This window comes from Xiphias gladius, chromosome 18, assembly GCF_016859285.1.
Source record: "Xiphias gladius isolate SHS-SW01 ecotype Sanya breed wild chromosome 18, ASM1685928v1, whole genome shotgun sequence".
Classification (NCBI taxonomy): Eukaryota; Metazoa; Chordata; class Actinopteri; order Istiophoriformes; family Xiphiidae; genus Xiphias; species Xiphias gladius.
Genome location: NC_053417.1, coordinates 5788297 through 5801218, shown reverse-complemented (window position 1 = coordinate 5801218; position 12922 = coordinate 5788297). Strand labels below are relative to the sequence as shown.

General features: G+C 40.7%; 1 protein-coding gene and 1 long non-coding RNA gene across 8 annotated transcripts in view; one reads left to right on the top strand and one right to left on the bottom strand.

The window, feature by feature from the left end:
- Positions 1–318: 318 nt before the first annotated feature.
- Positions 319–12922, top strand: part of LOC120804386 (plexin-A1-like) — a 302292-nt gene continuing 289688 nt past the window's right edge. For all 7 annotated transcript variants that reach the window (XR_005709443.1, XM_040153824.1, XM_040153823.1 and 4 more), the window contains exon 1: positions 319–473. The gene's annotated coding sequence lies outside the window, so the exon portion shown is untranslated. The remainder of the gene's footprint in view (positions 474–12922) is intronic.
- On the bottom strand, positions 8367–9361 carry LOC120804396. Its single transcript, XR_005709444.1, has 3 exons — positions 9270–9361; positions 8984–9049; positions 8367–8864 (listed from the first exon to the last, which is right to left on the bottom strand). It is a non-coding gene; the product is annotated as an uncharacterized LOC120804396 (long non-coding RNA).

The following is a 12922-nucleotide window of genomic DNA, read 5'->3' as shown; positions in this document are numbered from 1 at the left end:
AGCTCTAATGGCTGAGAAGTGTGCTAAAATGCCCTCATCCGCATCCAATATATACCTGCTCTTTAAATGAGATATTCATCACTTTATGTGACCAGTAAGCAACAAGATACTGAGCAAAAATGCTGAAAGGGTAGACCGACAGCGAATTACAGAAACGTCCGCTGCTCGCTGTGGGCTGCAGCTTTAAGGAATGTTCCCAGTCTGGCCACACCTTAATCAGGTGTTTCTAATCAGCAATCAAGTCAAACCACCTGCTGTGACGCCGGGGCTGAAAGTTTGAACCCATGCTAAACAGCGCAGCAGCTGTCTGGCCTGTGCGGTTCATTATTGATGTACCCTTTAATATTCAGTTCAGTCGAAGTTGCAGCAGCGTGAAAGAAGAACCGTGTAGCTCTGACGGTGGGTTTGGATTGAAGTGCAGAGAGAAAATCCTTTACCCGACTCAGAGGAAGATATTTTCAGGCTACGACGAGGTAAGAATCCGCAATAACCCCAGTGTGTTTTTCACACGATACAATGCTTCTCCACGTCAAAGGGAAGAGTAACTGAGCGCAAGCAGTTGGCAGAAACATGAAATAGGTAGAAACTGTAGGGATAACTGTGGAAAAGGAAAATGTGGAAATTATATTTACTCTTCTAGTGTGGTATTTTTCCAGTAATATACCAGCTCGTGTGTTTGTATGTTATATCATGACAGTAGCAGAACTGGAGAGGATTTTAGTATTTAAATTAATATGCACAACAAGGAGCAATAAAAGTTGTCTGGTAACCAAAATGCAGTAGTGAGTCTAGCCAAACTCTGCAGGCAGACAGGAATAATCTAATAAGCACTGAGTCTACCGTCTGACTCTGGTATATTAATGAATCTACCAACCCCCAAATGCTCTCTTCTGTATTCTTCAGCATATGAGCTGCGGTTTGGCTAGTGCAGGAAGTGTGGAGGGCAGCGTACGTTGAGCACTGGGAGTCAGTAGTAGTTGAGTCAAGTATAAGAATTTTTTTTTTTTTTTGCACTGAAAATGGACAGTCGTGCTTGAATCAGGTGGTAGGTGTGTTTTGAGATGAGCCAAGCCTTCACAGAATGGATCACCAGAGCAATGCATGCCGCTTAGACTTCTGTCCGACTTGATCCTTACCTGCTCCGACATCATGCAAATGTAGGAAAATGTAGGATCAAGGCTACGGAAGTTATTGGATCCAGGCGCTGCAGTTGCTCTCCAATGACTGCGAGGTCTCAGGGTTTGATGGGAAATGCCCGGCTCTCACGTTATCTAACAGCAGATTGGTTACATGCTGGCTCAGCAACAAGATGTTTTATAGAAATTTTTTTTAATGTGTAATTTTGATTTTATTGGTCAGATTTTGCACTATAAAGCGTTATTCTGTTGTCAAGTGTTGTGCGGTCTATGATGGCTTTTATCTTTTAACAGTCAGTGAATGAGTAAAGTCAGCTTATATTACAAATGAACATAACTGATGAAATACTTGAGGTATTAAGTGACATAAAAACTTTTGGTAAGTAGGATGTGAAGATTCTTAAAATAACATCAGTGCAGATGTGAGGTCCTGACAGTAAATATCTGAAAAATTTAATACTGAGAAATAGTGTCTTGTATTACTCTCCTCTCCCTGTGTATCTTGACTGTTCATTAATGTGTTGAATTTATTTATGCAATTTTAGACGGTCATGTCTAGCAATCATTTCTGGTCAGCCGATTAATATACAGTGCAACTGCATAATGCCATATCTTACATGATAATTCATGTGATCGGGAGGTTAACCATAAACGGATCCCAAATTGCCAATAAAGCATTATAGTAGGCTACCTTGCCCCTGCCTGTACAGAATAACATAATGAAAACAATTGGAGACAGATGAGCGGAATAGATAGCGCCGATCCTGATTTGATGTTATCAGACCTATCAGAATGTGAGTGTTTTTGTGACTTCCTGTGCAGCATGTGAAGGCTGTTGGAAAGTGTCCATTTTAACTGCACCTTTTGTCACTGCCCCCTGTCCCCTGCTGCCTGCTCTTGTGTCCTCAGCAGGCAAGGTGCATTTTATCTCGAATGAGCATAATGTTTGCTGGTTGTCTGGATCATCTGTCATTTCGATTACATTACATTGTATACACTTGAATATCTTACCGAAACCTAATGTTAAATTTCGTTTTTGGGGCATATCTAATTAAAGGTCAGGGAAGTACAGGGAATGCAATGGTCCATGTCCGTCAAGGAGAGGTTTTTGTATTCTTTCGGCACATTTCTGTTCGAGAAATCCTCACCACCAGGGGGGTGTGTTTGTGTTTGCGTTTGTGTTGCCTGATGTGATCTGACCAAGTCCAGCCTAATAGTGTATTCTCATGTTGGGGCCTTGCAGCTAGTTCTGTTTGTCTTGGCAGTCATCTGAGGTTGAGGATGGACACTGAGCGATGAGGTTTCCAGTGTCCCAATAGTGTGTTTTTCTGTGTGGGAGTTTTAAACCTCTGACTTGTCCAATTGCTGTATGGTTGGTAGTGTTGTTGGCAGAGGTGTCTGACAGCCATGTTAAGGCTTAGAATTTGGGCTTTTCTGTTGGTTTATAGCAGGAGGAAAATGCCAGACATGACCAAGAAGTTAAAAAGGTTTTTGAATTTATTTTGGCATTTTCTCAGACTTCCAATATTCTTCTTTCAGCCTTTTCATGCACTAAGTTGAGGGTCACTCTGGTGTAAATGAGAGCACTGTTCCAGAAGGGGAAGGCTGGCTTTGCGGAAAGGATTATCTGTTGATGTTGAACTGTGGGATTCAACTCCTTCTGGCATATGAGCTGGTCAGCGAGCTGCATCACTATGCTTGTTGTTGTTGTTGTGGGGGAAGGAGGCAAAGTTCTGAAGGAGAAAGTACAGGAAAGAAGGAAAGAGGAAGGCAGAAAAGGGAAAAAAAAATGGAGGGGGAATGTGTTTAAAGACACTCTAAAAGTCCAGGCTAAATCTTTTAATGATCTAGTATATTTGGAAGGAAGGACAAAGATGAGTAACAGCAGAAGGATAGAAAATCACTGCATCTGCAGAAACCATCATCGGACGCAGGTTTTAATGGGGAGGAGGGGAAAAATGCTTAAATGTGCTTTTTCCACAAGCAAGACTGGGATGAGAAACCTGAGAAAAGCTCAGTTATCTCCTCGTGAGCAGCAGACAGCCACAGACAGAAACACAGTCTAACAGGCAGAAAAGAACATGACTCCACAAAGGGTCAAAGTCTTGATGGAGACACTGGACCCTGCAATCTTTCTTTTGACAAACAAGGTCATTCTGTATGACAGTAGATCAGTTAATTTTCTTTGCATGCATTTTTGACTGTAAATTGCTTTGTTTTTCCCTCCTTGACTATGATACACGTGCTCTAAAGCAGGCACTTGCACAGGTTATGGAGAGATTTTACCACACACCAGTGAATTTTTCATCATCAAGGAAAACTGTATACAACAAAATCAACGAATACTGGACCTGACAGACTGGTGCACTTTGCTCTGCTAGTCTGTTTTGCATTTTTAATTCATAGTGGTTGCCATTTTTTTTCTACTCACTCCAAACATATTCTGAAAAAAGTATGGTACTCTAGAGGGGTGTACAGTAACAGCAGAAGCCATATATTTCACAGATTCAAGCCACCAAAACCTTTCCGTCTATATTCTAAATCCACAACTAAAACCGTTCATCTAGTTTTTTTTTTTTTTTTTTTTTTTCTGTCCACAAAAAACTAAACAGTAATATGAAAGATGGATGAAAGAACACATGAGCTAATTACCATTTTTAATGCAGTCTTAATTAATGACCCAAATGCATCTGTGCAATCATACATTATATGCTCCTCATTAGTAAAACAGTATCACACTGCCAATAGATCTTTCTCAAAAGTAGATCTAACTGCTTGATCTGTTACGCCAATAAGCACCATCTTGCATTACACCAACATTATGTCTCTGCCAGTAATGTTAACTAGCATTAATGGTTCTTTGAAGGAAAACAATAGATTTATAGATAAAATGCAACCACAATTTCACTGAAATGGAAGCAGCAGAACATCTTGACCAAACCTGAAGAACATGCAAGCATGCTAACATTTCTAAAAGGGTAAGATCATCGAGGGCTTTAGATTTAACGTTATTTTTAGTTGGTCGGTTTTTTTGTTTTTTAGGGTTTAAATGTATTTTCTTGTTTTATGTGCATAACTACAGTGTGTTTTGGGCTTTGAGTGCTGCCAAATCGCAGGTGAGCTCCAGTCAATACAGTGCTTGAACTCATCCTGTATAGAAACAGATGGAGCACTGAAACTGTGTGTATGTGTCAGTCAAACACACCTTTTCCACTAATGACATAAATATGTCTAAAACTAATATACATTTTCATCAATAAACTAAGCTTAAACTAAATTAAAATAAGGTTACAAAATTACAACTGCCGTCACTATACTGACTTACGCAACAAACAGAGCTACGATAAAATGTTACGTTTTTTAGCCTCTGATCAAAAACTAAAGGTTAGCTGACATCCAAGCTCATATTTCACAAAGTGGCCACTAATCAAGCAACTGAAAGAAATAAATACTGAAAAAAATGTCATAGTAAAAGTTATTTTAATGTCATTTTTGTGCACCTAATGTTTGCCAACTGGCTGGCTGGACTGCCAGTTTATTCCTTTTCCCATCTCCCATCTCTCCAGCCTGTCAGCGTTTTGACTGGGGCTGCTTCTGGTACTGTACTCTGCTGACACTGATGGTTGCACCATGCACATCCCATGCACTCAGGCTGAAAACTCAACCTGGCATTTTCCTGGAGCTGGATGGGAGACAGGGGAGACATAGCACTCTTGCACTGACAGGCAGGTACAGAGCCTCACTTATGATAGTCATATCAAGGAAACCAGTGGCCGTAAAAATCATGAAGAGTTAATGCTGCTTGCAAACAATTACAGCAAAATTTATTCTCCAGTCTTTCCCCTAAACCACCAGTGTCGACAGTTTCTCTAATGTCAGATAATATGCTGGTTTTCATTCACACTAAGCACATCTTTCTGTTTAAAGGTGTGTGAAATCATCTTTGATTATTTTTGGCTGTAATGAAAATCTGCAGGCTGTTTGATAGGATGGGACTGGACACCGTTAGCCAGAAGGAAACGTTCTCTCTGGAACCAAAACAAATCAGTTTAGTGACAGAGAATGTTGTAAATCAAACAGTGACTAAATAAGGGAAGGCAATGCCGTGCAAGAAAGAAAGCAAACTTGACTTACCGTATTAAAGCCAGAGCTCTTTCTGATTGTTACAAACTTTACAATTCAGTTATTTCAGCTTTTCAAATGTTCACCAACTTTCTGCACAAACTGTTGCTCAAGTTTTTAAAATACTTTTTTAAATAAATAAATACACACAGGGTAGTCAAGCCCTTTTTTTTTTTTTTTAAAAAGATCGCTTAGTGAATTTAATCCTACTAAAGGCACAGGTTTAGATCAATTACCAGCAAGATTTCTGCCGAAGTGATCGCACCTTCTAATGACTATTCAGTCAGGTAGAGTTCCAGATGGGCTAAAAATGGCAAGAGTAATTCCGCTACATAACAAGACTAGGTCAAAACCTAGCATAATGCTGGACCGCCTTTTATGTGTTTGCTTCTCTCCTACTCTGGGCTCTCAGATACAATAATTCAATACAGCTGAATTCCCAATAAAGCTGTTCTCATTTACATGTTTTCTGTTTCTGTCGTCAGACAATGGAACAACTATCAAAGAGTGACTGAAAAGCGGCCAATTAAAACTACATGTTAACGAGCAGTCACTTCCAAACCATTTCCAAGCTGCTGCTCTGCTAAAATGTTGTTTTTTTTTTCAAATAACTGCAACATCATCTGACAAAATCACCATACACATAGGTTAAAGACAAAGGCTGTGCTGTGATTTCAGCTATATTTACTTGTAAATATAGTGTACGTGAATGAGCTCCTAACTTGTAGAGAGAAGGTTAAGAGCTCATTCACGTATGTCAGGTGCCATTTGGTCAACAGAATAAGACACACAGGGAGCTGTGCCTGCAGAAGGAAATCCCGACCTTGCGCTCACGGGGCAATACTGACGAATCTCTTCTACGGAAAGTAGCTAAGGTTTGTCCAAAAAGTCATTAGATTTGTCATTTGGTGCTTTTGTGAAGAAAAGTTGTTAAAGATATATGTAAAAAGTCAGTAAAATGACAAAAGCACTGTTTGCAGGCAGGTGGCAACAATGCCTGTACACAACCCCCTGCTGACACAATAGAAACTTTGTGCCAATTCATTTTGAAAAAGTAACGACCAATGGTGTAACATCAGCACTCATTCACGCAGCATTCAGCTGACCAATGGTGTAACTTTATCTTTCAGTCAGTCTGTCATGGACATTCGTGTTTTATAGGGCTGCTTCCGCTGTTGCGGTCCAGCCAAAAAAAGAGAGCAAATGCGAGCCAAGCAAATACAGACCAGTATCTACTCTAAGTGCTCTTGCAAAGATAATCAAAAGAATTATAGAACAACAGATAAATGAATATATTTCAAACAGTAACCTTTTTAATATGAGGTGCAATCAAGTTTTTAGGAAAAACCTCTCCCACTGAAACATGCTTACTATATCTAATAGACCTTATTAGAGGAGAGGTGGATGGGGGGAAGTTTTGTGGTATGGTCATTGTGGATTTGCAGAAAACATTCTATACAGTAGCATTGCAGTCACAATATTTTATTAATGGCATTAAGAGGAATGGGTTTCAGTGGGCTGTCCTTGAATTGGGTCTGTTCATACCTATCAAATCGTACTCAAATGTTTGGAGTAAATGGGACCCTTTCAGAGTCAAGAATCATGGGTTGTGGGGTGCCACAGGCTGACGCCTGTTTTATCTATGTATTTGTAAGCTATATGTTGCTTGTATCGTCTCCGTTTGCTGTGTTGTTTTTTTTTTTTTTTTTTTTTTTTTTTTTTTTTTTTTAAATCTTGTGGTGGGTTAAGTGTTATTCTAGAGGAGCAAAATGGAAATAAAGGCTTCATAATTCTATTGTTTTCATCCTCTGCAATTTTTAATGTATTTAATGACCGCAGTGCAGTGTTATACATGTTTTTTTTAATCACCAGATAAATTCATAACTCATTCCTATTCACACAAACCCAATGAGGAGACTGTAGGAGACTTGATAAGGGTTAAGGGGCTTGAGAGGTCCAGAGCGTTTGGCGGCTACATATGTAGGCTTCGGAGTTACGCTGTAGTTGACAAGCGCCTCCTCAAACATGTAACTACATATTTGTGCTATGGTGGCAATCGAGATACAACATGGGGACTGCAAAAATTGTGATTAACTGCTTGGGTTTTTTTCCTACCAGTCTCTGATGTCTGTAGAGGTTGTTCAGACTGAATACAACATTAAGTAAGTTGAAGAAAGGCTTAGCTACTGTATAGTTTCTTTTTGACACTAATCTAGCAAAGCCATTTCCACTGCAAACCTTATGCTCAATGTGATCACTACTCTCTCTCACAATGAAGCTGGTGATCGCACATAATAGTCTAATAAAATGAAACAATGAAGTCTCATGTCGCCTGCACCAGACTAAAAGACTCTACACATTGTCACTGTGGGGAATATAATTAAAGCACGATATGGAACAATCCCATACAATACAATACATCCTTAATACACATCTTGCAGTGGTGCTTAAAATGGGAGAAATCCAGCACTGAACTATAAATCATAACAGGACTCCCACTAACCAACCATCTATGCATAAATCTGGTTTAAAAGTCTACAGCCACACTAGCGGATCTTTCGGGCAAAGCTTTATTTTAAGCTAAATGCTAACATCAGCATGCTAACATGTTCCCAGTGAGAATCCTAACCGGCTGATATTTAGAAGGTATTGTTTAACATCTTCACCGTCTCAGGCTTGTTAGCATGCCGACATGTGCTTATTAGAACTAATCACAAAGTGCTAAAAAGCACATGTCAGCATGCTAACATGTTTTTAATAACACTAATCACAAAATGCGGACAAGGCTGGTGGGAATGTCATGTTTTGCTCTGATGATGGATGGGAAAAGTCAGCAGATCACCCAAATTATTACAATTCATCAAAGGATGAATTGTTAAGAAGAAACAAGAAGTGATAGAAATAGGAACACAAATTGTCACAGATTTTTTTCCAATACATGTTGTAGATGTAGAGAGACAGCATTTTACAGGATAATTCTAAGCTTTTACCTGCTGGTGCAGCTACATAAAATGTCAGGGGATCAACAGTCATTAAGCGTCATCTTCTGGGGAGCATGAATGTTTAAAAAAAAAAAAAAAAAAAAGTTAATCCATCAATTAGTTGGTGAGATATTTCAGTCTGAACCAAAGTGGCAGGGTTACTTTAAATTTTAACACTTAGCTTTACCCAGGGTCCCACATTGCTACATTTTGCACAGTTGAGAAAGTGGTATGAGTCATCCGTCCCATTTCATCTCCTTTCTATATCTCCCCTCTTTTCCACCTTTTTATTTACCCAAACCCCCATGTTAATCTCCTCTTCTCCTCGCCAAAACCCCTTTGGTCTGGGCGATGTTCTCACGTCAACCTACATCTTCTAACTTCTCATGTTTTACCCTCCCATTTTCTCCCTTCTTCTCCAACATAACCCTTCCATTTTTCCTCCTGTACTCCTCTCCTGTGTTTTTCCTCTTCCAGCCCACTGTCTCTCTGGTGTTTAATCATAACCATCACCATCTCGCCACGGGGGAAATCTCCATCGCTACTCCTCACTTCATCTTGAATTAATGCAGGCTGTCTGAGAGGATGGGAGATTCTGAGCTGCCAAGAATGGATAGTCAGGTCACTGGAAGAGGATACAGAAAGGAAAAAGTGATATATCTTGACATAAGTATTTACATTCAGGTTGTAGGCTCAGGATTCAACTTGAAAAAAAAAAAAAAAATTGTTTAAATGGTAACATACAATGTGTACTTAAAGCCGTTAATTTACTTTACATTGTACTTTCTTCCACTAGCAGGCATTTGAATTCTAGTGGGGACAGAAAGAAAGAAAAGTAAGTTAAGGTGGAAAGAGGAGGGTAGGAAGCGAAGGAAATTAGTTTCATGGTGTGAAGTGAAGGCTGAAAGAGTTAATGAAAGGAAGATAATGTCAAGGTTGCTGGTAACAGTACAGGCAGGGAGGACCAAAATGCAGACTCAAAGACAGGCTGATGAAGTGAAGTTGCTTTGGGAGATTAAATAAGGCTTACAGACAGACAGGTTGACAAGAAGCAGGTGGATAGACACACAGGCAGAAAAGCAGGCAGGTACACAGGGGAAAATACACTGGAACATAAACAGATGAACCACCAAGGAATTGATGAGAATCATAGGTTTAAATAGTGGCTGGGGTGATGAGGTAACTGGGGACAGGTGTATGAGTTGGAAGGGAGGGCACAGGTGATTGAAGATAAGAAACGGGTGAGCAGGTGGGTATGGAGACAGGAAAAAAAGTCCAAGGACAGCTGGTGGGCAGATGCAAAATGGCAGGTCTTGGGGGATGAAGGAACAAACATGGCGTAGGAGAAGTAAGCAGGGACAGGAGATGGGTTGAGGGGAACTGAGGAGCAGATCGTGATAGTTAAATTTAATAAAAAGGATGGTTGATGTAGATTAGGGTAGAAAATGAAGGTTTGAGGGTTATAGCCTGGACCCAACCTAAAGAAGTATTCTCTGACAATTCAAATCAGTGTGGGCAGACAGCCATGAATGCCCTCGCATTGAACCTTTAGCTTCTTAGTTTTAAGGAATTCTGTCGGTTGTAAATTGATGTTTCATCACCACAGGCAATGATAACTAAAGAAAAAAGACCACTGAGGGAGCCATGAAGAAGTTCACTCAGAAACTAACAAGGTTGGACAAGTTGAGTATGAGTGAAAATTATTAAGGTTCTATAAATGCATTTAAAAGACAAGGTTAGTATACACCGTGTCAGCTGTGCTATCTCTTCAGTGACAGGAATGTAGTTTGATGCTGAACTTGCAATATTTCCTCAAGACTGTTAAGTAACCACCTGTTAGTGTTAACGTTGGTTATGTAGCGATAGCAAAAACCTATATGCAGTATAGCACCTTTAACATACCCATGTCCAACAATGATATATTTCATATTTTATCCATAATTTCCAACTCCAAGCTGTATAAACTTGAATGCTTATTGGATTTAAAGCATATTAGGTGATGTGTATTTGTGTAAGGAGGGAGGGTGTGGCCTAAAGAGATCAACACCCTATATCAAAGTGTGCATAATTATAAGGTAGATTCTTCTCTTCAGGAAAAATGGGTCAAAAAAGAGATTTTAACTGACTCTGAAAAGTCAAAACTTGTAAAAAGTCTTTCGGAGGGATGCAGCACTCTTGAAATATCTAAGATATTGGGGCGTGATCGCAGAACCATCAAACGCTTTGTTGCAAATAGTCAACAGGGTCGAAAGAAACGTGTTGAAGAGAAGGCGCAAATTAACCGCCAAAGATTTGAGAAGAAACAAACATGAAGCTACCAGGAACCCATTATCCTCCAGTGCTGCCATATTCCACAACTTCAACCTACCTGGAGTGTCAAGAAGTACGAGGTGTTCAGTTCTCAGACATGGCCAAGGTAAGAGAGGCTGAAAACCGACCACCTCTGAACAAGACACATAAGTTGAAACGTCAAGAATGGGCCAAGAAATATCTGAAGACAGATTTTTTTCAAGGGTTTTGTGGACTGATGAGATGAGTGAAGCTTGACGGACCAGATGGATGGGCCCGTGGTTGGATCAGTAACGGGGACAGAGCGCCACTTCGACTCAGACGCCAGCAAGGTGGAGGTGGGGTACTGGTATGGGCAGGTATTATTAAAGATGAGCTAGTTGGACCTTTTCAGGTTGGAAATGGACTCAAAATCAACTCTCAGACCTTCTGCCAATTTTTAGAAGACACTTTCTTCAAGCAGTGGTACAGGAAAAAGTCTGCATCTTTCAAGAAGACTTTGATTTTTATGCAAGACAACGCTCCATCACATGCATCAAAGTACTCCACTGTGTGGCTGGCCAGTAAAGGCCTTAAAGATGAAAAACTAATGACATGACTCCCTTCTTCACCTGACTTAAACCCTATTGAGAACTGTCGGGCACTTCTTAAGCAGGAAATATATAGTGAAGGTAAACAGTACACCTCTCGTATGTTCTATCTTGACAATGGCTGAAATAAGAAATTACCTGGAGATCAAACTGCAGCAGGAAGTCCTTCCAAAGTCTGCAGGCTGCAGGAATCAGGAGTAATATCCACAGGCTAACAAGCACTGAGTCTACTGTCTGACTCTGGTACATGAATGAACTTGGCGAGCCCCGAAGCTCCCAAGTGGCATTTTTCGGCATATTGGCTGCAGTTCGGCATCTACAAGAAGTGGGACAGCTCAGCAGCAGCTGAGGTAGTGCTGAACATTGTCAGGAGCGAATGCATACAGCTACAGTAAGCCCTGAGAGGAATATATGTCATTCAGTCCCTGCACTGCTTAAAGGTAAACTTTGTCACACAGTACTCAATTAAGTTTGTAACACTATTTTAGGTTGTCATTTAGTTCATTGATTATCGCTAGTTTAACATATATAAAAGCAGAACAGGCGGTAGAGGGGGAAAGTTTTTGTCAGTGTCAGACTTAAGAAAATGAGGATATGGTTATTTCCTAGAGGCAGTACGTACTACTGTAAATTCAGTTTGTTTCAAACTAACAAATACCAGTAGAAAAGATTAGTATGCCCATTTTGGGCCAGCACTGTCCAAGACTTAGATGAGATTGATACCACTCTCCATCTGATGGGTAAATATGAAGCATCCGCAAGAAGGCTGATTGCCATATAATGTGTTGATTACCGAGTTTCAGAGGTCCAAGTAGGCGGATTTTGTTACTTTCTGGACAGTCAGGCTCGTTCTTCCTGTTTTACAGCAGTAAGCTAGTTAACTTTTATATTTTCCGTTCTGAGTGGTATCAATCTTCTCATCTAAAGCAATTACCCTAAATGTGAAGCTATTGATTCAAATCCTAGTAATTAATTTGGAGTTGAAACCTGCAGTTTGACGGCATGTGTGATGCACGCCGTCAAACTACAGGTTATGTCCTGGGTACAAACCATGCCTGTGACCTGAGACCAAGTCATTCCTGTCTCTCACTTTCTAGTCTCCTCCCATTTAATAAAAAAGCTTAAATTAAAGTCTGAACAAACAAACACTAGGACACAGTAAACTACAGTATATTAGGATTCTGCTGCTGTTGCAGCCTGAGCTGTATCGCTGCAGGCTGTAGCTTAAAGGCCTTGCTCGCTGTAGAGCTTGTCTGCCTGTCTACAGCCCCAGCTGGCTAGGACTGAGCTTGACCCACATCATCAGATACAGAGGATGAATAATGAATGCACAGACAGCCAACTAGCCATACACGTAGACAGCCAGCCAACCTTTACGCCCATCAAGAGCCCTGTCAGCAGTCAGCTCTCCGCGCAGCTGGCCACCGAATCAACAAACAAGCCCGTTGGTCAGAAATCCAGTCAGTCAGTCATGCAGCCGGTCAACCTGCAAGCCTTGAATTCAGCCAACCAATGACACAGCCTCCCATCTAAACAGCCAGCCAACCAGCCCCACAGCCATGCCCTTGCTTGTTTTCCTGAGTCCCACGGTGACCCCAATCGTCGTCTCTTCACTTTTTCTCCTCCCTTTCCTCCGTAACTTCCTCCTCACTTGTTTTCATTGTTCCCTTATGACCTCCCCACCCTACACCAAGCCACCCACTCAGCCAACACTCCTGTTTTCCCTTCTCCTATTCGTCTTCCTCATGTGTAAAAAGGGCAGGCCTGTCAGAATAGTTTAGCCACACTGCATTGTTTTCTCTGA